We start from the raw sequence: 14133 nt of genomic DNA on the forward strand, positions 1-14133 counted from the left end.
AGTCACTTTACAATGATGGTGTAAAATTCGTCTCAAGTTGATCTTCCGTAGTAAATGTAAGCCAGAGACATTTAAATAGAGTCGTTTTCACATTGACACTTTTTGACGGTTTTTAACATCTCCCCCTTAACTTACATTTGGAAACAACTGTGAATTTGTCACAGGTCCATCTCGACCCCCACATGTTTGAAACGTGCTGATCACTGGCTTTGTTATTGCATGAGGGATTTGAGGTGCTGATAACCATGTGCTGCTTCCCAGAAAAAAGTTATAACTGGCATGATAAATTAGGAATTTCATACTAGAGATCTACCCATATTGTGCTGTTAATGGCAGATTATTTAATTATAGATTATTATAAGTGTCTGATATGCAGAAATGATTTTTTTGACTCAAAATAACTAAATAATCAACAATAAAACAGTTTATTATAACAATATTTATTAATTGTTAGTACTAAAGCAGTACTTTTAAATAAGTTACTTTGCCTGTTAATGCTATTTTTCAGACACAAATGATGACACTGATCATTAGATTTTTAACAAACTAAGTTGAAGAGTAAATATTTGTAAAAAAAAACAAAAAAAAAACAGGACATCAGGCCAGTTATCGGTTTCTAATTGAATGGTTATGGAATGGCTTTTTATGGCATTTTTTTTTTTTTTTGGCAACACTGAGGTTCCTGCACACTACCAGTCAAAAGGTTTTGAACAGTAAGATTTTCATGCATTTTCTTGCATTTATTTGATCCAAAGCCAAAACAGTAAAATTTTAAACATTTTTACTATTTAAAATAACTGTCTTCTATTTGAATATATTTTAAAATGTAATTTATTCTTGTGATTTCAAAGCTGAATTTTTAGCATAATTGCTCCAGTCACATGATCCTTCAGAAATCATTCTAATATGCTAATTTGCTGCTCAAAAAACATTTATTATTATTATGTTGATTTTTCAGGTTAGGAAGTTCAATAGGACAGCATTTATCTGAAATAGAAATCTTCTGTAACATTATACATATCTTTGTCATCATTTTTGATCATTTTAAACCATCCTTGCTAAATAAAAGTATTAATTTCTATCATTTCTTTCCCAAAATGCCATATTGTGTATAATGTTACAAAAGCATTTTATTTCAGATAAATGCTGGTCTTCGAATCTTTCTATTCATAAAAGAATCCTGAATAAAATTTACTCAACTGTTATAAATATTGATAATAATAATAATAAAAATGTTTTTTGAACAGCAAATTAGAATGATTTCTGAAGGATCATGTGACACTGAAGACTGGAGTAATGATGCTGAAAATTCAGCTTTGATCACAGAAATAAATTACATTTTAAAATATATTCAAATAGAAAGCGGTTGTTTTAAATAGTAAAAATATTTCAAAATTTTTTCTGTTTTTCCTGTACTTTGGATCAAATAAATGCAGGTTTGGTGAGAAGAAGAGACTTATTTAAAAAAACTAAATCTTACTGTTCAAAAACTTTTGACTGGTAGTGTAAGTTTGCTATGTGCACAGTTTTTGTAATCTTATTTAATGCAGTGATGGCAGATTACAGGCAGCGTGTGTCAATGCAGTGTCAAAGGATTTACATTCAGAGGGTGGGAGTCTGTGTCAGGCGCAAGTCATTGACCGCTTCGCGATTCATCCCTGCATCCTAATTGCATTCAGCGTAGGTGTCCAAGGTCATTCAGCACAAAAGCTCTCAGTCCCACTTCAGTATCCTGGTAACTTTGCAGCCGTGCGTGAATGGGACTGTGAATAATCCAATCGGTTGCTTTAATCTTGTGATTGAGACGTTTTTCAAGTCATCCCTTGCATTGCGCCAGTCTCCCATTATAATCTCAATTGTCCTAATGCTTATTAGTGTTCGAGTGGCTTTTGTCTTTGCACTACAGCAGAAGAAGAAAATTCACTTTAACGTGCTTTGCCATTATAAATCCTTTTAAATTTTAAGACCTTTTCAATTTTATGTTGAATTGAACTTTGCATCTTTGGATTTCTGTCAAAGTTTCATCTATTTGCATGAGCCAGTCAACACCAGTTGATGAAAACGTAATCAAAGCAGATTTGATGTGGTGATGCATCGGCTTAGCTGACATTTTCATGTACCTCACCTGTTTGTTTTCAGCCGATGTGGGTCTTATCCAAGGCCTTGTCTAAAAAAAGCAGGTGGATAGTTCGGTAAATAGAAAGCAAATCCAGTTGTAAGAGGATACAATGTCTTTTACGTAGGAGAAAGCCTACCATATAAGGTGGCCATATGACTGGCTGTTTGTCTTAAATGAACAGATTAACTTTGCATGTTGATTTTCCCATAACGATCTCACCTGTTGAGTCTTACTTTTGAACATTTTATATTTTAAACTAAGTTAAGAATCTTGTTTTATCAAATAATCTTGCATTATTTTGCCATTATAATCCACTGAAAGGTTGAATTTGCTGATGATTGTCACCCTCCGAGCAGAAGCTTTGTGTGGATATTACAAAGGCAGTGATCCAGTATGAAGTTTAAGGTGTTGGCCAGCTCCTTTTCTTCTAAGGATGCGTTCCGGGGGCCGACAATGGAGATTCTTCTTGGCAAGCTGACAATACGGCTCCTTGCACATTGTTCCTTGGTTACATTTCACAGTCGCGCTCCATATCTCTGCCCTAGATGAGAGAAGGGCTCGGCAGGAAGAGGCCTTATTCGCTTGGGCTCTCTCTGTGCTCTTTGTCTGTGTGAAGCACGCTTGATTTCCTGGCAGTGTGGCTGTGAAACGAGCCCTGAAATCCCACCGCCTCCGAGAGCTGAGAGAGGCCGAGTCCTTCAGGATGTCCCCCCTCACCCCTCATACACAAACACAGCCTGCCGACTCCACACAGAGGCTGAGAGTTGGTGTTTTGTTGCTTGTCTGTTTTCATATGTCTTCATTATCAATTTGATGGTGTCTAGAGAGTGGGTGGATAATTGATCTGTGAGCATTTGGTCCAAGCGTTTGGCTCAGCAAAAGATTGGATCGGGACTTAATTTGGTTTCTGAATTGATTATATTTGGTGGGCAAAGTCAGCAATGTGGGCAGCTGGAAAAAGACAAGCTCATTGAGATGATTACTCAAAGTTCTCATTTTAGAGAGCCAACCATCACAGGCACTCTTTAATTAGGTAATAATTGACTGGCTGCGATCGTTTGATCCTTTCGGTAAATTAACAGCCATTTTCATTTCTCCTAAATCACATGCCAGTTTGTTTACTTGGTATTCATTTTTGCACTGCTGTTCAAACGTTTGGCATTGGAAAGATCAGAAAGACTGGAAGTTTTGGCTGCATTTATTTGATCAGAAATGCATCAAAAACACTAATATTGTGAAATATCATCAATATATCCAAATTTTCAGTCTTCAGTGTCACATGATCCTTCAGAAATCATTGTAATATGCTGATTTGCTGCTCAAGAAACATTTATCCTCATCAAGTTTGAAAATTTGAGAGATGAAAAGAGCAGCATTTATTTGAAATAGAAGTCTTTTGTAATGTTATAAATGTCTTTATTGTCACTTTTAATCAATGTAATGTTTCCTTGCTAAACAAAAGTATTAATTTCTTCAAACAAAACTCTTAGAAGTCTTACTGACACCAGACGTTTGAGTAAATGAAATAGTCACAATGGGAAATAGTCTTTTTTTTTTTTTAAGAAATAATCGCAATTAAGACTTTTTAAGTTAAAAGCAATTGAGACTTTTTAATTCAAATGTTCATTTTAATTCACAGAAACAAAGTCAATTTGTGTAAGATCATGGCTCAATTATGAGTCTCACGGTTTACAAGGCAAGTTCTCGTAACTATATATCTCACAATGTGGACTTCAAATCTCACTTAGATCTGAAAGATTTTTATGTTTTGAAATAAGTTTTTGGCTGCATTTATTTGATCAGAAATACAGCAAAAACTGTTTAAAAACAAGTTTCTAGGTCAATATATTTTAAAAATTCAGTTTATTCCTGTTATGACCAAGCTGAATTTTCGGCAGACATTTTTCTAGTCTTCAGTGTCACATGATCCTTCAGAAATCAGTGTAATATGCTGATTTGCTGGCTCGAGAAACATTTATTCTCAAGTTGAAAACTGTTGAACATTTTTAGTGGAAAATGTGATTTTTGAAAATTTAAAAGATACAGCATTTATTTGAAACTGAAGTCTTTTGTAATGTTATAAATGTCTTTACTGTCAATTTTCATCAATTTAATGTTTTTTTGAAAAAAAGTATTACTTCAAAACAAAACTCTTAGAAATCTCACTGACACCAAATGTTTGAGTAAATGAAATCACTATGAGAAGTCACTATGAGAAGTAGTCATATTTTAAGGAAATGGTCACAGTTAGGACAATTTGTGATTAATTTAATGTTTCCTTGCTAAATAAAAGTATACATTTTTCAAAGAAAAAGTCTTACTGACACCAAACATTTAAGTAAATGAAAGAAAGTCGCAATAAGACAAAGTTTTAATTGCGAGACAGTCACTTTTTTTAATTATAAAGCCACATTATAAGATAAAGTTGCATTTTTAGTAATTGCACAAATGTCTGGTTTTTTAAAATCTATATAATTATAATTTTTGTTGAAGATTTGCATAGATTACATTAGTACAAGGTTTGATGCAGTCATCCTTGTAATTGACTCTTCATTTGATCCTCTTGTGGCTAGACTCCTTTTGCACAGGTTTGCTAATTATGTCTTTTCTAATTAGAATCTGTGATTGAGTGAGTTTATAATTCAGACTACTGATGCACCCCTAATTAACGCTTGTCTCTGTCAGAGATCACATAGTCCATTGTGCAAGAGCTCATTAAGCCTTTGTTGATCTCTGACGTAGCACGTCCACATGTTCCCCGACAGCTGTTTGTCTCATCCATGATCTTTTACATGGCAGAGTTTTCTCAGTGTCTTCCCAGTGGATTATCACTCTTTCATCTTCCTCATCTCACCTTCAGCTCCGGGTACAAGTGCCCCCTTATGCTCTTTCCTCCACCCAACTTGGGGTTGTGTGTTCTGCCAATGTTGAATAGAGCCTCATTCAAGTTCCTCCTTGCACACTGCTGCTCTATCATTGGCCCTGGCATGAGCATGACTAAATCACAGATGGTGGCTTTCTTTGCCTCTCCCCCCGGAGAGCCGAGATGGTCGTAACTGGGTGCTGGTGTTCGTCTGGGGCACCTTTTCTTTAGGGCCTCGCGCTGCTTGATTGTAAAGGGAGATTTAATCTCAATGGGGCCTGGCGGAGCGGCAGCCGACGACGGCTCTTGTTTTGAAAAGCAGATGGATTAAGATGAGGAAAATGGATTTGTGTCAGGAGGATCTGTATTGCTCTCTCGTTTTGCTCCAACACCGGGTGCCGATTGAGAAGGACGGCCGTGAGCGTGTATGCATGCGCGTGCATGTGTGAAGCCTGTGTTGAATTAGCAGCTTTGAAGTGTGAGGGGCTCATCTTCGGTAGAGCTCCTGTGGTTTTGAGGAGGAGGAAGTGAGCTCTAGCTGTGGGATTTGCACCATCAATAACTGATGGGTCATCAGGCCTTGTTTCAGACCCCAGATGCTGCGGCTTGAAAAGGACCTCTCTCACCCACCTACATTCTGGATATTTTAAACAATCTACTCCATTCAACCAGATTAGAAAAGACATTCACAGTTCTTAACAGTATCGTTTTTCATTAAGTGAGTAATTCAGCCAAAACTTAAAATTCTGAATTAATTATTCACCCTCGTAAGACCTTTGTTCGGAACACAAATTAAGATATTTCTAATGAAATCCAAGAGGTTTTTGACCCTGCATAGACAGCATCGTCCAAGGCCCAGAAAGGTCCTTAAAATAGTCTATATCCAAGCTTCAATAATTCTTTTGGTGTGGCAATTAGGGCTGGACGATATATCGAACGATATTGTGAGGCGTGTTTAGTCAGACGTAAATCTCTGACAAGCTACACCAAATCGCGCTCAAAATCGAATGCGAATCGAATGCGATTTTGAGCGCGATTTGGCGTAGTTTGTCAGAGATTTACGTCTCTGTGTATTAATTGCCGCTCCAGCTGAACGCACGTGATGGAGATTTACTACTAATCAAAGTACCGGCTTCATTGACTAAACACGCCTCACAATATCGTTCGATTTATCGTCCAGCCCTAATATCCAGCAACGAATCCTGAAAAAAATGCATCATGTTTCCACAAAAATGTTAAGCATCACAACGGTTTGATAATAAACCCATTGATAATAAAAATAAATGCTTCTAAAGAAGCAAATCAGAATGATTTCTGACAGATCATGTGACACTGAAGACTGTCTCACGAATAAATTACATTTTAAAATACATTAAAATAGCTTATTTAACATTAATATTTTACAATTTTCCTGTATTTTTGATCAAACAAAAAGCTTTGGGAATCATAAAAAAACGTTTCTCAAAAACATCTAAAAATCTCCAAAGTTTTGCTAACATCTTCATTTTCCTAAGTATGCAACACTAGATTTATCAGTGTCTCCAACTTCTCTGATTCTAAAAATGAGGCCTTAAAGCACTCATAGCACCTTGGCAACTGCATAACATCCACCTAGATTGATGGCGTCAAGTTTTGCATTAACTTTGCATTCTTCACATGTTAAATAATGACCCCATGCAACAGTAAATCCATCATACATACACAGCACTTCTGCTTTAACCACCGTATCCATCTACATTGTGATCAGCAGTCCTCCTCCCCCACCTCTGATTGACAGGTGAGGGCAGAAGTAAATGTATCAGATGGTTCCACATGGGGTATGGGTGGAGCGGGGTGGAGGGGTTTGTACTCTGTGCTGTTTGTTTCAGGCAGCTCCATTGTTGAAGCGCCCCATGGCTCCCAGTGTCTGTCTCCAGTTTGAGGCTGCCGCTCCACACGCCGTTGCTTGTTTGTGTTTCGTCTGGGATGAAATCGCAGCCCCCATTGTGATCCTAGTTTGTCGGGTTTGTGTTAACCCGCTTAGAGTGTGACTGTCAGGTGTTCCTCAGAGCGACGTGCTGTTTTTTGCTCGTGGCAGCATGATGCAAGAACCTGCTGGGAGCTCGTAAGAGCACGATGGGAAATCTGATGTTTAGTGTGTCATTGGGGATTGCAGCTCTCTCCCCGCAGACAGTTGAGGAGGTGGGGGCGGCAGCGATGGGGGCTCCAGCGGGAATGTCACCCTGCAGGATGGAGTTGGATGGTGGGGGAGGCTGCGCGCATGAGACGTGAGGGACCCTTAGCCTACAGCGGAGGTGGCAGAGAGAGAGTACGTGTAAAGCGTGTGTGTGTGTGTGTGTGTGTTTTGGAGGGGTGTGCTGGGGGGTGTCAGCAGTGTGCTTTGAGAAGCGAGTTTGTAACAATGGCCCGGCTAGACCCACTCATCTGCTCTTGGGAACAGTTGTTTGGAGAGAAGCCATGGTTGTCTTGTCTGTTATGCTTATGGTAATGTTTCCTGGTTGTGCTCACATCATGACACACTCTGTTCACTGAGGGTCTTGATGTTAAAAATAGTCAATGTCAGTTTGCTCTGACCTCTTTTTCAGACCAACTCAACCTGAACTCTGAAATTTGACTTTCTTCTTTGTCTTTCTATGCTGTAAACAATTAATTCTGCCTTATTTTATGTACAACTCTTTGCTAGTAAATGTAGCTTAATTCATACTACATTTGGGTTGACACTTTTAGGGTGTGTTCACACTTGTAGTTCGGTTTGATTGATTAATTTGAGCTGGACCTGCTCCACTTAGCTTTCACACTGGCATTTTTGACAGCGAACCTAAAGGCATAGTGATGCGTTCACAACCTGATTGGTCGGGTTGAATGACCTATATTTTGTGACGAAACACAAATATATTTAATTCGAACTGCACCAGAGTTCGTTTGGAAGTGGACTGAGACCCATCTTTTTAGCAGTCTTGGTCCGCTTGTTTGGTGCACACCAGGGTTCATATGGCAGCGTTCACATTTACTCAAATGAACCGCACTAAGAGAGCAGTCACACCAGAGTTTGTTTTAATCGAACCAAACATAAGAAGTGTGAACACACCCTAAGTTACACCTAAATTCAGACTAAACTTAGTTTCCTAAGCAATTGACCCTTCGTGAAGACCCGCCCTACTTTGTTACTGTTGCTACATCTGACAAGCCATGGCGGTCTCACGCCACACATCATGTTCTCACACAGTAAAAAGTACATCACATAACAAAGAAGAAACTGACAAGACAGAACAGGTTACTTTTGGTATGAAACACAGTCTCAACTTTAAAATTTTGTACTTTAAGAAATTCAAATAAATACTGTTTTGTGTTTCTTTAATGTGTCATGACCAATCGCTGTAACTGATCATCTCTTCCTTTTTACTTTATAGCACAAAATAAACATGAATGAACATCAGAAAGTATCATGTTTCAACCGCAGAAAGACATCAATATACACCATTTCACGTTCAAGTCCACCAACGTTAATCCTACTCTACTGCTACTCTATCTGGTTTGTTGTTTTGGACAAAATGGCAGATTCACTGTTATGATTGGTCAGATCACCTGTCAATCAAACTCTCAACGAAGGGTCAATTGACAAAAATTAACTCAAAGGTCCCATATTGCACACATTTCTGGAGGTTTATTTTAGTTGTTGATGTCCTTAAGAATATATATCTGCGGTATAAGTGCCAAAATCCATCTCAATATATTTTTACAGCTCCTTTTTTAGGAGCTCTGTCAAGAACAGGTCGATTTTGGCCTATCTAATTAATTAATATTCATGAGCCTCTCTTCTGATTGGCCTGTTGTTTTCTGAGTGATGCACATCCAAGCCAACCACAGTTAACTACGGTCATGTATTCTGTAGCCTAGAGCCTAGCCTGCTGTGACTTGGTGATACTCAACAGGATATTTCAGAATGATCATTAATGTTTTTTTTTCTTTTTCAAACACTGAATGCAGTAAGCTACGTAACTGTTGCTTTAGTAAAGCCCCTTTCACAATGCGCGCTGATTCCGGAAAATTACGGGAACGAGCGCTGTGTGAACAAAAGCCAGAACCATATACCATTAAGACAGTGTTGTAGTGATGATGCACTTTACCCTGCGACTCTCCACGATGGAAAAAATACGTGCAAGTGGAATGAAGCAGCGATCAGGCAGCCCCTCACTATCAGCGCTGAAAATCAGGTTAGTTTCAGTTTAGTGAAATGTATGCGTCGCATTACATCTCACATCCAAATGTCACGTCTTTACGGGTTGTGTGTAAAGCACACACAGATTCCGGAAAACAACTGTGAATGAACCTAATTAAGCAATTCTGGAACAAATCATGGGACACATTATCCGTGTATTTACCGGAATCGCTGTGTGAAAGAGGCTGAAGTTGACGTGCCACTGGTCTCTTATATTAACGTTGTTCGGAAGCCTGTGTAATGATGTAGCTTGACATCTATCGACTGAACAGGGTTTTCTACACTTGTTTTCGTGTTGTTGTTGCTTAGCAATGGCATGGACGCGAAGTTGTCGAGGTTTGACAAAAGGAGGGTGGGACGGTGGTTGCTGCTCGGGGTGGTGACTGAAGGCGGTGACTGAGTAGATCGGACGTCATATTTTACGGAAGTTACAGGGGCTCGTGAAAAGGAACGGCTACTTCATTCAGGCTGTGTGCAGTTTGCTGTGGACTGACTGTTTTGAAACTTATATGGTAGTTACATAACCCCTAGACCTCAGTTATCATGAAAAAAGCCAGGAAATTTCGATTTTGACAATATGGGACCTTTAAATTATGTTTAGCATTACATTATGATCTGACCAATCATAACAGTGAATCTGCCATTTTGACCAACAAACAAACCAGATAGGAGAGTATTAATGTTGGCGGACTTGAATGAGAAAAACTGTGTGTATTGACATCTTTCCACGGTTGAAACAGGATACCTTCTGATGTTCATTCATATTTATTTTGTGCTATAACTAGTAAAAAGGAAGAGGAGAAATATATGTATATTGTGGAACTGTTTAGATAAGCAAATCTCTCTGTATTATCTGTTATGGAAACAAAGACATTTTTCATGAGTGGTATTTAAAGAAGAAATAAATTTTTCAAATTAATTCCCTATCCTTTGACTGTTAATAATTAATTTTAAAGACCAGGTCATATGGTGTTTTTAAAGTGTCCTAATATTGTGTTGGAGTCCTTTACAATAAGTTTAAATGCATCTAAGGTCAGAAAACATTGTGATATACATTTAATATTAGAATCCTTTTGCAGTGATTTCGAAATGATTCGTTTGAAACTGTTCTAAGCTTAAGGTTTGCAAAACCCCCCCTTCCATAAGCCTACTCTGCTCTGATTGGTCAGCTGGCCAAGTCTGTTGTGATTGGTCTTTCCTATACAATGCTAAAGGTTAGCTGCTAAACTGTAAACACTTCACAAAACGATAATGGTGGATAGCCGAATGCTAATGTGACTAACTAATGAAACAATACAGTTTGTAAACCAAAATTTGTCTACATTCTTTATTATTAAACAAAGTAATTGGAACAACAACTGTGTACATTAATCAACACATTCTTAGGAAATAGTGGGTTCACAGCAAATTATTAGAACTATTTCAGTAAGACAGTAATATCGTGGTTTACCTGGAAACCTAAAGCTGCACTAGGTATACATCACATATTAGCACAAAAACTTGATATTTTCAGCACTCATTTGAAAACGTACACATAACATATTAATCATACCTTTAGGTTGTGGTTAGGAGATGCTTGTTGGTCTAAAAAAATAAGGTATGAACTTAACTTTCATGTACAATCGCTTAGCGAATCCCGTATTTGAAAGCCCATATGACCTACTCTTTCAAAGTAATGTTATTCATATAAAATGGTCAAAACCTTGTAATCTAAAAAAAAAATACTATTAATATATGATTATAGTGATGTTCATTTTGTGGGCAATGGAATAATCTGCTGACATTTGTTTAGCAGAAATACTTTAACAAACAGCAAGAACTGTAACATTCTCTCAAACCCATGTTGCCTCATAAGTAATGAGAAGTCATTTTGTGCTGTAGTATTTGTTGATGTTTTGATAAGACTTGTTTTTGTTCTGTGTCTGTAAGTGTCACTGTGTATGTGTTAAGCCCCAATGCTCAGTTTTGTTTTACTTTCCCTGGCAAACTAGTTCTGTGTTAATGGTCCATACATAAGCACATCATTGCACCTGGTGGTACAGGCTAATATCCTGTTCAAGATGTTGGCAACAAGACCACCGAGTAGAGGCCACGCAAGTGACTTGAGAATATGGGGAGGCCATTGTGAGGGGAGGTTTTACCAGAGTTAATGATCCCCATTCAGTCGCCTGTGCAATGATCCTAAACCCTGGAAGTGTCTGGCCACCCATCCATGGCCACCTGTTGCACCTGGCCCTGACATTGAGACGGGTGGCCCAGCTCTGCCGTTTAAGCTGCCCTGCTCTTGACCCTTTTTGAATATTTGACTGGTGTATGATATGACCACAATATCATTGAAATTGAACCCAAAAATGTTTTGCATTTTACATAACTAGGTAGGTGTTATTATATAGTTATGAATTTAGAATTTAAACAATTAAATCTACATCTAATCTGATTATTTTGGTTTTTTTTTTAATTGGGGTGAATTTTTAAATTTCATTGGATGAGCCATAATTATTTGTAAAAAGTATACAGTATCCAGCTTTTTCTTCAATGCAGAAATAAGCCTATGGGTGAGACTTTAGGTTCATTATCCACTATAGGGAAATAACAAGAAGCATAGCAATGTGCAGTAAATGGTAAAACTGTTTGCACTACAAACCAGTGTGTTCATTATTATGTCATGTTAAAATAACATGGTAAGACACACCAAATTGCAATATCAAGCAGAAAACAAGCTGTTTTGTACAGCTTTACAAAAAAATTTACAAATGGGGAACAAAAGGATTGATCTAGGCATTATTTCATGATTCTGTAATACATAAAACATTCAATAGCTAGAGGTTGTCATAGGACTGAATGTCTTGAAGAGTAAGTGGTAGCAGTGCAATTCTCACAGGTGACTCAGTTATTTTGGCAGCAACTTTATGCATGGTTAAGTTCTTTGGAAGAGAGGAACAATACCTTATCTGAATTTTATCACTCCACTGTACGTTATCCTCAACCGCCAGTCCAGTGTTGCTCAGCAGAATCTTTAGCCTTCAAAAATGTTAAAAGAAAGTCTCAGTTATTGTACGGTCAACTGGGTGTTAAAAGTTTTTCTTCATAAGAAGTTTTTCTTTATAACAACTGCTGTGCTGTTACGTAGGTTGAAAGTGTGTCATCAAGAGATACAGTTCAGGGTGTTGGGTGGACGTTATACAGATAGAGGAACGTTCACTGTCTCCCTGTTACCCAACAAAAGCTGTTAATTGCCCGTATATCATCTGTTGAGAGTGGTGTGCACCAAGGACTGATACTGGGACCGGCTCAGTTTTGCCAGAGCTCTGTCATGGCAGATAAACAAACCTTTATCAGTGACGTTCGGTTAGCTCTTAGCCTGATAAAATATACAACCTAATGATTTTATTAACTGTTTTCGGTGTAGTCACTTTTGGGACTTCAGACATTCTTGATCAGCAGTTGTCATGTGACCTGTCACATTGAAGATAGTCTATTCTTAAAATCTTCTTCTCTATTATTAAAAATATCACACAGGGTGAGGAAATGATGACGGAATTGTCATTGTTGGGTGAATGCTGCTATATAACCTTGGAGTTGACTGAAAATGTTACTCCTAATGACTCATCAAATGCTGTCACTTGCCATACCTGTTTTGCTAGTTGGTTAAGAAAGAAGATTGAGGTCGGAGATCTTCAGGGAGCTGTTAAAGGAGACTTTGTGGAGGAAAGGACACGCACAACATTAATTCGCCTTCTCTGCCATCTGAGCCACTGAATGGCACTTCAAAAGCGAAGTGGGGTTGTGTTAATCCCCCGCAGTCGGCCTCAGGTTTGAAGTGTGATCAAAGTCGAGGCTGCACTGATAGATGGGCCCACTCTGGCCCTCTTACTGTCAGGGGACCAGGAAGTTTTGTAGGCGTAACAGAGGATCTGAGGGATGTGTGGAAGGCCAGAATGGCCCATCACTCGAAGATGATCCTGGATGTTCATGACAACTCCAAACACTCCAGAGTGTGAGTGAGTTGTGAAGAGATGGATACAAATAGTTGAAGACATAAAGAGGTACCACATTTGCTTGGCCATAAGCCATTTTGTTCCGGTGGATCCATTTCACCTCTGGACTTCCTGGCTGAGCAGACTGTCTCCTTCAGTAAGGTGTTTCACGGACACTTTAGACTCTTTATTGAGTACCTGGAGGGGATAATCAATAGCTTTTAAATTGCTTCAACAATCAACCCAAAATAGCCTAATAGATTCAGCATGTTAAGCAATACCACTGACATTTTTTCCTAGAGAACAATCTAAGGACAGTGCATTTTTTTTCACCTTAAGCACAAACGTGTCTCATCCTGTTTTTCAAGCTCTCCCTCTGTTTTTCCTCCCGCTGACACTGGGCTCCTGGTTTCCGTGCCTCTCCACAGCCAGGAGGTGTGTGAGCTGACCCTCCGTGACCCCGTTCTCTCTGCCGTTTCTCTAGAGAGAAACGGCAATCTGCAGCTTGAGTGAATCTCACAATGAATGGATGGGCTGCCTCTCTCGCCCTTGAGTTAATTTTGTAGTGTCACTCTGCTCTAAAGGGGTAAAGGGGGAGGATGTTTTAAACGGGAGCTGAAAAGTGTTCCCTGTTGCCTGAGGGATTGAGCGGCTCGCCGAGTCGTCGTAAAAGGAAAGCAGCCTCAGTCGCTAAGCTCCTTGAGATGGACCGGTGATGGAGCACTGGCCATTTACATTTCTCCATCTCCCCCTCCCTCTTTCTTGGTGACATTGGGCATCCCGAGGAGAGCGAAGTGCATGCTGGGTCGGGTTGTGCTGGGTCAGCCCTAACCTAGCTGTGGCTGTGGGCTCATGCTGTCGCTTAGCTTCTCTTTTGCTCCTTTCAGTAGGCTGGAGTTTGCAGTCCCACTTACTGCCGCTTCATAAACCCTCAATAGCTGCAACACAATGGAAG

At 38.9% G+C, this 14133-nt stretch overlaps 1 protein-coding gene across 2 annotated transcripts in view; it reads left to right on the forward strand.

Annotated features, from left to right (window-relative positions):
* The window catches only part of cecr2 (CECR2 histone acetyl-lysine reader), a 34967-nt gene that overhangs the window by 974 nt on the left and 19860 nt on the right, over positions 1-14133 (forward strand). The window lies entirely within an intron of this gene.

Source organism: Garra rufa, chromosome 25, assembly GCF_049309525.1.
Source record: "Garra rufa chromosome 25, GarRuf1.0, whole genome shotgun sequence".
Classification (NCBI taxonomy): Eukaryota; Metazoa; Chordata; class Actinopteri; order Cypriniformes; family Cyprinidae; genus Garra; species Garra rufa.